Source organism: Tetrao urogallus (assembly GCF_951394365.1).
Source record: "Tetrao urogallus genome assembly, chromosome: 16".
NCBI classification, from domain to species: Eukaryota; Metazoa; Chordata; class Aves; order Galliformes; family Phasianidae; genus Tetrao; species Tetrao urogallus.
The window spans coordinates 9,727,888-9,742,413 of record NC_136829.1 but is presented as its reverse complement, the minus strand read 5'-3'; positions in this window follow the sequence as shown (position 1 = coordinate 9,742,413).

Sequence of the window (14,526 nt, the reverse complement as noted above, 5' to 3'; positions counted from 1 at the left end):
CCTCATCCTCACATACAGCAATGCATCTCTGCCTCTGCAACAAGGGAACTCAAGCATCCTCTTTGCTACAGTGGAGCCACCCGGGTTTTTGGGACTCTGCACTAAGGAACAGGATGACAGCTGTCAGCTCTGCCAGCTGCTGTGTGCAACATTGGCCAAATCATTTGGCACTTTGAGGAGGGTAGAAGAAGACCCAGTTTGGTAGTTTCCAAATGTGAGTAACTCCAGCTCGCTCTGCTTGCAGCTGTACAACAGCCACAGCACCAAAGCAACATGCTGGGAGCACCAGCTTTGGGGGCAACCCTGGCTAACAGGCACTCTGCACTACACGATGCAGATACAGCCCCAAACCACCACGTGCCTCAGTTTCCCCATCTGTTCAATGAGGCTTATTGTCCCATTTGTTCTGTGTGGTTGGCGTTGCACTGCCATGCAGAACCTGACAGAAAGGAGCTCAGCAGTTGGGTGAGCATCGTTCCGGAGGTCAGGCAGTTCAATCCCAGTGGCTCTGCTTCTTTCAGGCACACACCTGCCCACCTCTGCACGCTGCAGCTGGGTTACAAACTGGCTCACCCACCCACCCACCATCTCATCCACAGGCAGATTGCTCAGGGCGCAGGAAATCTCCTGGAAAGAGTGAACCTTGTCAGCAAAAATGCAAATATTTGGAGACAAAGTGTTCATTACGGCAGAACTTGATTTCAGGGTCAACCCTTTTTGCAGCAAATTGTTAGCCAGCTAAAACGTTTATTGTCACCACACTCTGGCAGTTTTGACAGTAGCTATCAAGTTGAGCTTGACAATATCTGCATACCACAGCCATCAGTGAGGCGGTGGAGGCAGTGACTGCAGGCAGAAGGAAACAGTCACCAAACAACTGGAGCAGTCCCCGTCTTTGTGACACTTTGGGGTTTTGTGGACTAGGGGAACAGTGCCCAGTGATGGAGATATGCAGTGCAGGCTGTTGGTAATACGGGGATGGGGTGAATTGGCAATTTTTATTTTTATTTTTTTTCAGATGCAAAACTACATACACCGAGCAATTGAATCCCCCCCAGTCTGGCAGTGCATCAGCAGGAATCAGTCCACAAAAGGACAGAATTTCTTTTGGTCTTTTTCCATGGGAGACACATGGCTTCCCTGGACGCACAGCAGGGAAACATTCAGGCGTTGGTAGAGTTTCTGTGATTTCTCCCTATTCCCATTTGTACTCTTTATCTCCAGCGTTTAATTCTCCTCCTATTGAGGAGCACAACGCTGGCAAGCCCAGAGGCAAATGGCTGAGGTCCCATTGCTTGGTGCTGGCTCAGAGGCCAGGGGATGGAGGGAGCTGGGGCCAGACCTGCCTTGCTGGGAAGGGGAAGCAGAAAGGAGGCAGCAGATGGAGTTTGGGGGAATATAAGGATGAGGATGAAGTGTCTGGAAAAAAACAAACAACCAACAACTAAAACAACTAAAACAACACCAAAAGGGAGTCAAAAAGGCAGCTACAGTCACAAGACCTGTGTATAATATTGTAGGGTTCCTCTGCTAGACAGAAGAGAGCATCTTCCAGCTCAGGGATGAACTAACTAAACTAAAAGCTGCTGTGCTTTTCTGTCCTCTGAATCTTTGCCTTTTCCCCCAGCTAATGCATGGGGAAGGTGGGCTATTCTGGATTCACTGTGAATTGGTTTCATTTCCCTGCTTGCTGGAGCTGGGTAAGGGCTATTTCATCTCAACAGGCTTCTCCCAGCACACCTTAATTTGAGATCTCCTGCATGCAGGAAGCAATGGAGTTAAGTGATCTTGCTGAATCCCGACCGCTGCAGCTGCAGGAGAACAAGGAAGGAAAAGAAGAGAGGGGAGGAGGAAGAGGCACTTTGCAGTCTCCCATTAAAGCCCCAAGAGGCTGAAGATGAGAGAGTGAAAGTTTCAAATTGCCAGAATGTAATTCTGAAAGTCATTTTCCAAGCGCGGTGCTCTCCGCAATGTCACCTCTCATCTTCCAAGGGGGGATAGAAGAAACAAAAAAGCACAGAATATTCTGCACAAAGACAGAGCTGCTAATACAAAGACAGAAGAGGTGTCAGTCCCCAAACAGGCTTTCTGGCACCGCCTTCTTCTGGGAGATCTGTGCAGCTCGGGTGCACCTGTACTGGGGAACCATCAGCTCCTTTCCCAGGCCGTATCCAACCTGGGTGAGTGCTCTGGCTGAGCTGACGATGGCTTTTTCCAGCTCTTCTAAGAGCAAGAATATCAAAGAAGTCTGCATATTCAACAGTTACAGTTTACATTTGAATGGAACTCCTGACCTTCAATTCAATACAGTGATTATGTTAATGATTAATACTATTATTAATTTCTTAGCCTTCTCTAGCGAAAGACCGTGATGGATGTGCAGGAGAAAAGGTGCACTTAGATATTCACCCCCCTCTGCCCAACCCAACAAAGCCATCCCTCCCCGCTCCCCCTTCCAGCTCTTTGCCTTCAAAGAAATCTGAATTAAGGAGTTAGATGCATTCAACAAATTGTTCAGCCCAGGATTTCGTACCAAAGAGCGAATTAGCCTCTTGTTCTACATTCTTTGCTGACCTTTATTCCAGCTGCACCCCCTCTTATGTTTATAAAATAAAAAATTACCCAAATATACAGGCATGCCCCGCTGAGATAGATTGCATTCAACACTCCTTCAGCTAATATCAGCTTTGTCCAGGGCTCCTCATTACTGGTGCCACCTGTCTCTCCATGCGCAGGCTTTGCCTCTTTCCCTTCCCCAAATTACTCGAGCTGAGGCTTGGGTGGGCTTGCCCTCTCCCTGCAAATGCACTTATTTACCCACACATGTCAGAGTGCTGAGTTTTCTTCCTGATAATCAGGCTTTTTGCCAGGCAATCCCTCCCCTCTCCCACTTTCAGAAATGGCACTTTCTCCTCTTAGCACGCCAGGGCTGGCCCACAGAAGGAGCTGCCCATGTTTTTATTGAGGGTGATGAGCAGAGTGCAGCAGGCCACTCCACCTACAGAAGGCACTTTGCACTCTGAGGCAGCAGAGTAACAAAGTTCATTGCTGTCATCCATTGTGATCACAATCCTGGTTAATTTTCCTTTTATTATATTATTATTATTGGATAATTATATTTATGGGTGTTTGTTTTGTTTTTTGGTTTTTTGGTTTTTTTTTTTTTTTTTTTCCATCAGGGATGTCAGTAAATGTTCCTGGCTGGCCTGTAGCCAATTTTCTCCAGCTGGGATCAGTTCAGTCCAATGTTGCCATCTGTCCTTGGAGGCAGAGGGGTGTCCTTTTCCATTTCGGATCTCTCCCAGAAGCGATTCCATCCTCCCTCCCCCCCCCCCCCCCAGCTTTGACCAGAGCATCCAGAAAGCTGTGTGTAGCCATCATGGGACTCATGCACTCCCAAACAGACTCAGGCATACAAGAGGTTCAACTGCCTGGGACATGGCTGTGGTCATGGTCAATCTGCTACCTTCAGGGTGACCTGGAGGAGATTTCACTTTCCAAACACAGATGAGATCTCTTGGGATCTCTATGTCATAAACACAGAGAACTGGATGGGATCCTTTGGGAACGGCCTGAAGGGGTGCAGGCGATTACACCCCCTCGCTGAGTTACTACGCATATCATCACATCTCCTTCTCCTAATTAAAAGCACAAACAACGAACGGCTCCCCTTCCCCAGCTTCTCCCCCTTTACCCTTTGCACAGCCGGGAGGGGTGGGCGGGGATGGGGTGGAGGAGGTGGGGGGGAGGGATGGAGGGGTAGGGGGGACGAGGGGGGAGAGGCAGATCCATTGTACGGGGCCCCGCGGCGCCCGCCCCGCGGATTGGCCACCGAGTGCGCTGCAGTGATTTTGCGGCGAGGTCCCATTGGCCGCCGGCACGGATAAGTTTTTGCTCCGGACGGCAACTTTTCTCAGGGATGGAGTAAATTCGGACCCCGCCGCTTCCCTTTCTCGCTTTCCCGGCGAAGTCAGACATCGCTCCACGGCAACGATGAAGCTCTGCGGGACTTTCCTCGGTTCGTAACCGTCCGCCGGTGGATGCAGGGCGGGGGGAGGGTTGGGAGGAGTGAGCCTGGGGGGGGGGGGGGGGGGGGGGGGGGTTCTGGGTTTCTCCTGTTTCCCCTCCGAAACACTCGAACAGCCTCATTCTGCCCAAGCCACGCCTCGGCAAAGGGGTTCGGTGAGCTGGGAGGGTGGCGGCCTCAAAAACTACCCTGCTGCCCTTGTTCTAGGAGGGCTCTCTCCCCCCTCTCCCCCCCCCCCCCCCCCCCCCCCCCGATGGCACAGCGGAAAGCCTGTTTCAGAGCGCGGCTTTCCTGTCCTTGAGTTTAGCGGACGAAGCCTTGGGCTCCTTCCCCGTTCGTTTTGCGTCGGGCTCAACCCCGAAGGGCTGCGGGTGCGTGGGTTCGTGTGCGGCCCCGGGGCTTTGTCCCGCTACCGAGTATTTCGGCTAATTACAAAGGATGAGGAGGGAAGGGGTGGGAGGATGAGGGGAAAAAATCCTGTTGTCTGCCACTTCTGTTCAGATGTTTGGTTGTTGTTGTTGTTGCCTTTCCGTTTTGTTTGTTTGCTTTACGCTCTGCAGTGAAGGGGTGAGGGTGGGGTGTTACCAAATATGAAGTTGGTTGGTTGTGTTTCAGCGCCCGCATTAACCGAAGCACAAAGGGAAAGTTCTGGGATAACGCAGGTGCTCTCCACAAACGGCGGTGATTGCTCCGATTGTTGCTCGTTAGGGAAGTAAAAGGCTCTAGATGAGGGTCAAACAAAGGCATCGCCTCTTTGGGAAGGAGCCGACCAAACTGGGGAGAAGGGGCGCTCCCGAGAGCGAGCAAAGGGTTATTAGAAGTTTTTTTTCTTTTTTTTTTTGTGCCTGTGCATGTTGTTCCATCTGCCAGGGGCCTGTAGTGGGCAGGTTTCTTCGCAACCCTTCAGCTGTTCCATATACAATATTAATGCTGGCCATTTCTATTCGGCATACAACAGCACTAATTGTAGTCTGAGGCATTAAGGCAGCCAGCCCATCTGCATAGAAGCTTTCAGAAAGAAACAAGGAAAAAATCTTCCACCCCCAGCTGGTAACCGGAGAAGTTGGTGCCAATTACAAATGCATGAAGTTTGAGATCTAAATTACTTTGAAACAGTTTCAACGAAGCGAGCAAAATGCAGTGCAGTGTTTTTATGTGCGCACTTACACAGGCAGTTGCATTTTTATTTTAAATAATCTGAAAGTTGAAATGCTCGATCTGAATACACGAGCATGGGAGAACAATAATAATAATTAAAAAAATGCTGTGGGGACAGCAGCGAGGGGAATCCACTTAAAAAGGAGAGGAAAAAAAAAAAAAAAAGAAAGCAAAAAACCCTTTTGGCGTTCATTTCTGCAGGCTACGTGCAGTCGGTTTCTCAGCGCGCTCGTCTCAAACAACGCTCTGGAGGCGAAAATATTTGAATATTTCATTTTATACCTTCCTGCCGCACGGCTCCCTTCAGGGATGCGGCGGCCGAGGAAAGCACAGTAATTATCTGCTGCCTTCCGACGGCTGCGAAGTGACTCCGAAGGGCCGGGAGAGGCGCTGGGTCGGGGCGGCTCCAAAGGCCGGGACGGGCGGGGCGGGGGCGCCGGAGCTGTCCGTAGCCGTGGTGCTGATCCGACGCCAGGTGCGGCTCGGCCCGATTGCAGCCCCACCGGACACCTCGCCTTCCCTCCGGTGAAAGGATGCTGGCAGGCTTGATTCCGAGGTGTTGGGTGATTTTTGAGGATCTTGGGAGCTGAGTGGTTTTTTTTTTGTTTGGTGGTGGTGGCTGATTGCGCTGCTTGGGTAGGTTTTGAGAGGAGGGGAAGGTGAAGTCTGGCAAGTTTGGCTCCTCTTTTGTTTCCAAACACCCTCTAGTAATCCAGAACTTAGTAAAATGGTACCAAATCTGATAGCTTGATCTACCTTAGGACTCTCGTGTATATCCTGTCAATAAACGCAACACTAGCAGTAATAAAGTGTCTATGTATTAATACACAGGTATGTTTGCATGTATGTTCATTTGTATGCGTGTGTGGTGTGTACAGATTTATGTGGAAACACATGGAAGAAAACTCACCCCTCCCCCTTCACCTACCAACTGATTTATTATGCTTTTGTTTCTCAAGTTTTAGAATTGCATCTCTAAATGAAATAGTAGTGGAGAGCACCAGACAGCACTGTGGGGAGAGGAGCTGAGCCCTCCCGTCCCTCCCTTTGATTCTATCATGGGTGCAGAACAATGGAGATGCAGTGTAGCACCAGGCCTGCTGCCTGCAGATAAGAGTTTAATAGAATTTCTGAATGCCAAAGGTTTAGGATGTAAAATATCTCTGTCTTCGTGGTGTGTCCAAAGTAGATAGAAAACAGCTTTTTAGGAGTACTCTCTGCCGAATACCTCCTTTATATTTATGGTTTTAGGAGCAAACCAGGCTTGCAAGTCATGGAAATGGGCATCATAAGAATTTCCAAAGCATCCTCTACAGTTTAAAATCACCAATATTTTTGTCACCCTCTTCTCAACAAAACTCCCCAAATGGGGAATTCAGTCAGTCTCCTCACCCCACTCTGTGGGTGGGACGGTGCTGCGTCTGGTGATCCTTTAAGTCCTCAGTGCCAGGTAGGGATCTGGTAGAGTCTGTAAGGTGTGGGGCCAGGAGATGCAGCTCTGCCCAGTGTCGTGGCTCAGGCTGCCTGCAGGGAGGGCAGGACCGGCCCCCAGCAGCACGCTGCTCACCCCCCCGCCAGGCTCTGCCTCTGCTCTGTCTCATCCCTCTGTAGGCTCCTGGGGTTTCCGTCCATTTGTGAGCTCCCTCATGTTTTCGAAAATCTTCATTAAGTTGACAGTCAAGTCTTAATCATCTCGGTGGTGCTGGGGATGGATTGGGGGGGTGGGGATGGGGGGGGGAACGGGGAAAAAGCGCTGGGCAGGAAGGCGAGCCTCCTACTTCCCACACCTCAGGCGGGTGCAGCGTGCCTCTGTTTCTCCCTCTATTTCTGAAAAGTTGTGATCACAGCACTAATGCTCCCTGTAGCGTGCTGATGCCTTTCGGCTTGAGGTGGCGGTGGGGTGGGGGGAGGGAAGGGGGATGTCTGGTGCTGCTGGCATCCAGGTCCCCACCAAACAGAGGTGTTTGTGAAGGAAAATGGCTCGTGGAAAAATGCATACTTTTTTCACTTGGAAACAATTCCTGAACTGTTCTAGTCACCGTTTGCTTTTGAGAGTTTTTTTTTTTGTGTGTGTGTGTGTGTGTGTGTGCGCCATTCCTCTTCCTGTCACAAAGTCCAGAGCGTAACTCCGCTCGAGATGTGATCTGTCCTTCCTGGGGCGAGGTGATGTCTGCTGGGAGTACGTTGTATCATTTATGTATTTATTTAAGAGGAGAAGGAAAAAAAAATATATTTATATACCTTTTAAGCGCTTGCTTTTGAATATGTATATCAGCTAATAAGCAATACTTCCAGGTTCATAGAGGCGATAAATTTCCCAGTCTGTTCTTTATGGTGATAGGTCATCTTCCTAACCACCAATAAATATTGTAAAGTACTTTCGCTGGAGCTGTGCTAACCCAGGGCATCTGTCACTCGCTGCTTGCTGCTATTAGGAATTATTGGGCCGTACCATGCGTCAGGATGCGCGGGGGGGCAGGGGGGGGGGGGAATGGCACGGCGCTTGTCGCGCTCGCCGTCCTTTTGTGTTGCTGCCATCAAAGGAGCCCCGAGCCTCGTGCATATTAATTATGAATCAGTTCAGGCAAAATCACTCACCTTCTGCTGGGTCTCGGGGAGGGGAGCGTGAGTGGAGAGGGGCTGGTGAGGCGAGGGGAGCCCCAACTCTCCGTGCGCTCAAGTCAGCAGCTCCATCTCTCTCTCTCTTTTTGATGCTATACTGTAAATTTATTTCACCTCAGAGAGTAAACAGATATATTGCAACCCCAAGGGTTCATGGGTAGCGTATTTACAAAGGGAAGGCGCAGCAAGCCCCCTCTGTGCCATTTCCATTAATGAGAGCGGTCATTAAGTAAATGAGACATTGCCTTTAGCAGGCTTAAGAGTTCACACACTAAGGAGTATCAGATATTTAATTGAAACCAACAACCCGTCTTACACGCGTGTTACTGGTGTAGGGAAGTGGGCTGCCCTCCAAGAACTCTCCCCCCACAACCTCCCCCATGCAAATTTCATGATTGGTTTCCGTGATGTCATTTTGCAAAGGGGCAGACAATAGCTGTGGGGAAAGGTAAGTCAATATTATGTTCTTTCGCTGACAAAGGCAGATAATGCTGGCTTTTTTTCTTTTCTTTTCCTCTTCTTTTTTTTTCTTTCTTTTTTTTTTTTTCTTTTTTTTTTTTTTTTTTTTCCTCCCTTGGAATGAAGGAGAGAGGAAAGGCTTTTGGAGCACACAGTTGATGTAAACAGACGCAGGCGTTTAGAGCACGAAGGCTGGGTTGTTGTTTTGAAAACTGCACTGGAGAACCGAGGGGATTTTATGATGATCATCATGCTCCTAGGTCCATCTTTGCTCGTTCGCTCTCTCGCCGGCTGCGAGATGCTAGTGGACATGTTCTGCTTCTGACTGAAAAGAGGTTGAATAAGACGAGGAAGGAGGATATATATATATATATATAAAAAACAAACAAACAAAAAAAAAAGGGCATAACATCGCCTTCAGCCGGGAAACTTTCTGAATATTTCTGGAAGAGGATAAGAGGATGCTTGCCGGGTTTACAGACCGACAGCTCGGCGGATGTTTATCCGGAGGGCAGCGCGCTCGGTGTTAGCAGAAGACGCTCCGGGCGCCGGGACGGGGCTCGCTCAGCCGCCGCGCTCCGCGGAGCTCTCTGAGGTGCTGATCGCGGCTCCGCGTTGCCCCGGGGGGCTCCCCGACCTCCTGCCGGCCTCCTTCAACCCCGCTCCGGGGAGGCAGCGCGCTGCTCGCCGCCGGTACCGAGGGGTGCGTGAGTGTATGTGTGTATATGTGTGTGTATGTGTGTGTGCCGTGGGGGTTGCGCTTGCACGCTCGAGGCTCCTGCCCTGCGCTCGCTCTTGCCGCGAGCAGACTTTCTTTTTCTTATTACATCCCCTCCTTTTCCTCTCCCCCGATATTGACTACTTGAGACTTCTCTATTTATAGCAGCGAGGAACAAGGGAAGTGTGCCATGTTTGTGGATTTCTCGCTGTATGTTGACCACGGCAGAAATCTGCGGGTTCTTATTTTTAGCTGTCTTGGAAGAGGCTTTGCTTGGCTAATCTCTTTATCAATTTCAGCAAAGTTGTGGGGTTGGTTTTTCTTTGTTTGTTCGTTCCTTTTTTTAGTTGTTTCGAGGGTAATTCGCTTGGAGGGAGAAGGGAAAGGGTTGGTGCCTGAGGAAGCGCTGCCGCTGCAATCAACCCCGGCGAGTTTGGTTGAGTTCAGGACGCAGTTTGCCAGCGGGCAAAGCCGACCCTCCCCGGGGAGGCGTCCCCCAGCGGTGCTCAGTACCCCCCGGAGGCGACTTCCCCATGCAAAAGGAGCAGCTTGTAGGGATCAACTCCCCCCCCCCCCCCCCCTCCCCGGGGCAGGAGGCCTGGAGCACGCAGATCCCCCCAGAGTCGGGTTGCTGGGACAGGTTGGGTTGGTTGCCTGCCCTTTGCTCCCCAGACCTTGGGGAACTGCGACCTGCCCAGCAGTGCGGGGCAGCTATAAGTGGCCCCCATTGCTCTGCTCTCCTGCAGCTATTGTTGAGCCCCCTCGCTCCGAGCAGCCGCTAAAAACAAGTGCAAAAAGCCCAGGCTAAATCCAATTGCTCCAACATTACTTTTAGTTATTTCTTTTTTTCTTCTCTTTCTCGTTGGCTCATCTGCTGTTATTATCAGCCTTTTCCATATGGCCACTTTAATTAATGGCAGACAAAAGGGGGTTGCGGGGGGGGAGGGGGGGAGGAATCCAGGAATTAGAGTTTATAGTTGGTTTGTCTCTGATGCTGTCATAGAAACCAGAAGCAAAGATGCCGCCTTTCCACTTCTTTGTATGATCCTGTTTATTGTTCCCGAGCGGCGCAGATTGGAGCAGGCGCGTGTTGCAAGGCACAGAGCAGCGCCTGCTGCGGCCCGAGGGCTCCCACCGCACAACTTGTTCCCTTCAGCTCCCCGCTCTCTCAAAGCTGTTTGCCCTCTCCCTGTCCTTCCCCGCCTTCTTCTGCTGCGAAAAGGCCGAGGAGAACTCATTATTAATTATGATTAAAGCGGTTTAGCGATCTGTGGGATCCTCACCGCACAGTGCTGAAAAAGAGTAGGAAAACTCCCCCGAAGTTGGGTTTATTCCTTTCCTGACGGTATGTGGGAGTTGTTCTTCGTGTCTTGGCAGAGGTGGGGGTCCGGATGCTGTGGGTCCGGCTCCGGTCGGGGGCACCGTGCTCCTGGATGGGGTAGGGGGAGGCGGCCGCTTGTGCGGGGGTCCCGTCGGGGCGTGCTGCGTGTGTGCTCGGTACCGGCTCAGCCCCGAGAGTCCTCCCCGCTGCTACCGGTGCACGGCAGCCCTAAGAGGGAGGAGAGAGGGTATATCGCAGTGTGGGAAAGGCAGAAGTGCTGCATCCTTAAATGTGAGCTCCTGCAAGGTCCTCGCAGCCTGGCTCTGCCCCTAGTCCTGTTTCGGGGGGGAAAGATCAGGCAGTGCTCAGTGTCAGTGCGAAGTGTGGCGTTGGGATTAGGGGTGCCCGCTACTCTTTGGCTCCTTATCTCTGTGCTGGAGACGGGGACACCTCTCCCTTGTCCCTATGGCTGAATGGCGTGGGAGGGGGCTGCGGAGCCGCGCACGCTTTGCCACCCTCATCCCCAAAGCGTCCCACGGAGCCAGGGCCACCTCCACCGACTTTTGTTTCCTGTGATGGTTAATCGCCCCGGGCTGGGGAAGGAGGGGAGGGGAGGGGAGGGGGGCACAACGAGCCCAGGTGCCTTCCAGCCCGGAGGGGGGGCCGGGGAAGTCATTAGGATGGCATTAATGCAGCTGAGTCGGGACTTCTGCAACGAGCCCAAGTGGCGAATTGCGGACATGGGCTCCGCTTCTGGGGTTCGGGAACAGCGCGAAGGGGGGTTTGAGGAGGGAGGGGGGGGGGGGGGGAGGCGGTGCCGAGAGCGGGCCGGCCCCGGTTCCTGGTAGTCAGATGATGAGGGCAGGGCTGAATGCAAGACGTAGATCGGCGTCAGAGCAGCTGCCATTTTAGCAGACATTGCTAAAGTTCCTCCCCCTTCCCCCGCTCCGTAATTTAGCTTAGGGGTGCTGCCTCCAAAGTTGGCTTCTTGCTGGGGATGAGGCGTGCTCCTCTTCTGTCTTTCTTTCTTTCTTTTTTTTTCTCTGTGTGTTAGAATAGCACACCCTAAGTCAGCAACGCACCCTAAACAAGCTTTAGGGCTCAGGAACGTAAACACGTTTCTTCTCCTAACTCCCACATCTTCTCCATTGAGATTAGAAAGGGGGAAGGGGGGAGAAGGGGGCAGGTGTGTTGATGCTCCTGAGCCCAAAAGCCCGTAACTGTGATGCAGAGAGGTCCTTATCTCCCTTTCTAGCAGATACTCTCCTCTTGCACCCTGAAGGTGCTAGTTTAGTGAGAGGTGCTTGCATCTGCCCTGCTTGGGAGTTTGGGGAGGGACCCTCTGCCCCCTCCCCACCCCCCCAAGAGCAGAGCGATGAAGGGGAAGCGGCAGCTTTACAGTAAGGGCCTGAACATGTGGGGGAAATTGCTGTGCTGGGGCCGGGCTTCCCAGAAGCTGTGGGAAGGGGAGGGAGAGGGGGAACATCACTTAGCCTCTGGGAAGGCAGATGCCAGAGTTTGATGGCAAAGTGGAAAGCAAGAGCTGGTCTTCCCCTTTGCTTTGTGTGTGTGTGTGTGTGTGTGTGTGTGTGTGTGCGTGCGCGTGCACGTGGTTGTAGGTGAAGAGCAGGGACTTATTTTTAGAGCCGTAAACTGTATGGCTTAACTGCTAGAGCTCTTTCCTTAATGACAAGGGACATCTCTTGTCACTTTGTAGCTGTTGCCTTTTCCTCCTCATACCTGAGAGCTGAGTGTGGAAGATCCCTGCTGCACAGTTATAGGAATACCCCAGTACCCCACTGTGTGCTGCTCTCCTTCCCATCTTGAGTTAGTTGCTGTGCTGATACTACCCGTAGCTGCTCACATGGGAATACAGACACCCAGGAGAGTGGCAAGGCAGCCCCAGAGCCCAGATTTACCTATTTTTTGAGGAAGCAGCCCTACAGCTGTGCTTTGAAAGAGCCTGGCAGGGATTTGCTCCCACTCATCCTCTCAGTTCCTGGGTATTTCTGGAGTTCTGATAGGGTGGAAGTTGCCGTCAGGAAGCTTCACTCTTCCTCATTTTCTTCCTTTCTCCCACATTTTGCTGGTTTCTGGGCACTGGTCTCCCCAGTACGTGCTGCACAGTCCCCTGGTGCATGCTGGTTGGCATTGCAGACAGCTGTGTTGTGTGAAACCTCCTATCCTAAATCATTCTGTATGGCTCCTGAGGCTGTTTACTGTTGCAAAATAGAAACCTGATCCAGCAGCAAGTGCTTAGGAGTCGGTGCTGTGAAGGCATGGTGACAAGTAAGAGCAGTGAAAAGCTTTGGGGTAGATGAGATGCCTCAGTACACCTGGCTGCTGGCGAAATGAGTTCATATGAAGGTCTAGATGGGTCACGAGTAATGCAAGAGAGCAGGGCTGTCCTTCAGAAATGGGGGGGAAATCTATTCCTCCACCCCCCCACCTTACTCTTCTCTACTATTTTTGCTAAGGAGAAAGGAGCTGCTCCCAGTGGTGGTTTGGCCCTTTGGGACAGGGCTGGGACACTGAGACAAAATCAAGGGTGCCCTGCATGCAGAGCTGCTGTGCTTTCCCCACGTGTGCTGTAGGATCTCTGAGCATCTCAGAGCTGCTCCAACACAAGGCGTTGTGCTGAGGGAGGCTGTCCTGCCCTGCAAAGTGGGCGCTGTGAGGAGGGCACCTTGGAGCAAATTGGGCAACTCTTTGGGAACTTGAAACACTTTGTGGGATTTTTTTGAGGGTAAAACGAGGCTGGAGTTTGAAGGAAAAAGTCTGTGTGCACAACACAGCTGTAATGTGGAGGCTGGTGGTCCAGCCAGAGGATTGCTGTGGTTTTGCAGTGGAGATGATGGGGCAGAGAAGGGTTCTGAGCCAGGAAGGTCTGGACTGACAGCCAGGCTGTTACCAGCAGCTCTGAGCACAGAACAGCGCAGTGACACACTCAGCAGTATCTGCTTTTCATTTTGGCTTCTTTTTTTTTTTTTTTTTTTTTTTTTAATACAATTTTCACCTGATTTAAAATACTTTTGATCCGTCTTTCATTGAACTTTTTCTTCAGAGAGAATAGATTAATAAACACTTTCAAATGGGGAAAAAAAAAAAAAACCCACCCACCAACGCATAGTTTGGAGAGATCCCTCTTTTATCTCCATCGCAGAGCTCTAACACCAGCCTGGGTATGGGCTGTCTGTCCCTCTGTTCCTTTTGTCTTGCTTTTTTTTGTCCATCTTAACAACAATAAACTGCTTCTGTTGTGATCTGGCCTTTACTGGTCACTCTCTATTCTTTTTCTTATTCCTTCTTTTTCTTTTTTTTTAATTTCTTATTTTGAAGTCAGCACATGAAAAATGCGATGTTATTTTAATCAGACCAAATGAAAGAGCAAATCAGAGCGAGAACTTTAATCTGCCCCAAGCAAAACTGCCTTGTACATCTGTCATGTTGGGATTAGCGGAACTCTTTAAAGAAGCTGAAGACTTTTTAAACGAAGTATTAAACATTTGTGACCTGATTTCCATTCTTACAATATTCTCATTAATAAGAGTGCAGGCTGGAAGACATCTGTTAGGTCCTGTTTGTTTTAAGAATATTAAAGAATAATAAGAATATTGGGGGGAGGTGGAGGAAATCTAAATGCAGTGTTGTGAGCCAAATGTCTAAGCTGAAGCTTTCTGAAGTGGTGCTGTGCCCGACTTGGGGTGGGGGAAAAGCAAGGCTTGGTGAAGGCTTTCAGCTCGGGTGTGCTGGTGTGGTTGATGGAGGAGGTCAGCTTGGACGTGCTGTGTGGTTTGATGGTTGATGGAAAAGGGACAGCTCTGCTGTCCTGAGGTAAAATCCAGTTAGGAATGGCAAACAGAGCTGCAGCCTTACGGGTCATGTTTGTACAGCACTTGTGTGCAGCACTGGGGGCATCCAATGTTGCCTTGGGCCAGCAGGAAGCCTGAGTAGGAAGAAAGGAGTGAGAACGTCCTCCTTGGGTTTGCTGCTTGTTTTGCTTGATGCTAATGCAGTTAAAGTAAATGGCCCAGCTTGGACCCCTAAGGAGGGGGAAAAATGCCAGACATGTGTTCAGTAAACGACTTGCTGAAAGAGCCCTTCACCATTAGCACAGGGATGCAGCGTAAGAGAAGGTTGCTGTCGACTGCAATCTTTGCATCTTGTTTATGCTTGCTGGGTAAAATATTAACTAAAGCATCTGAACATAAAGTTCTGGTG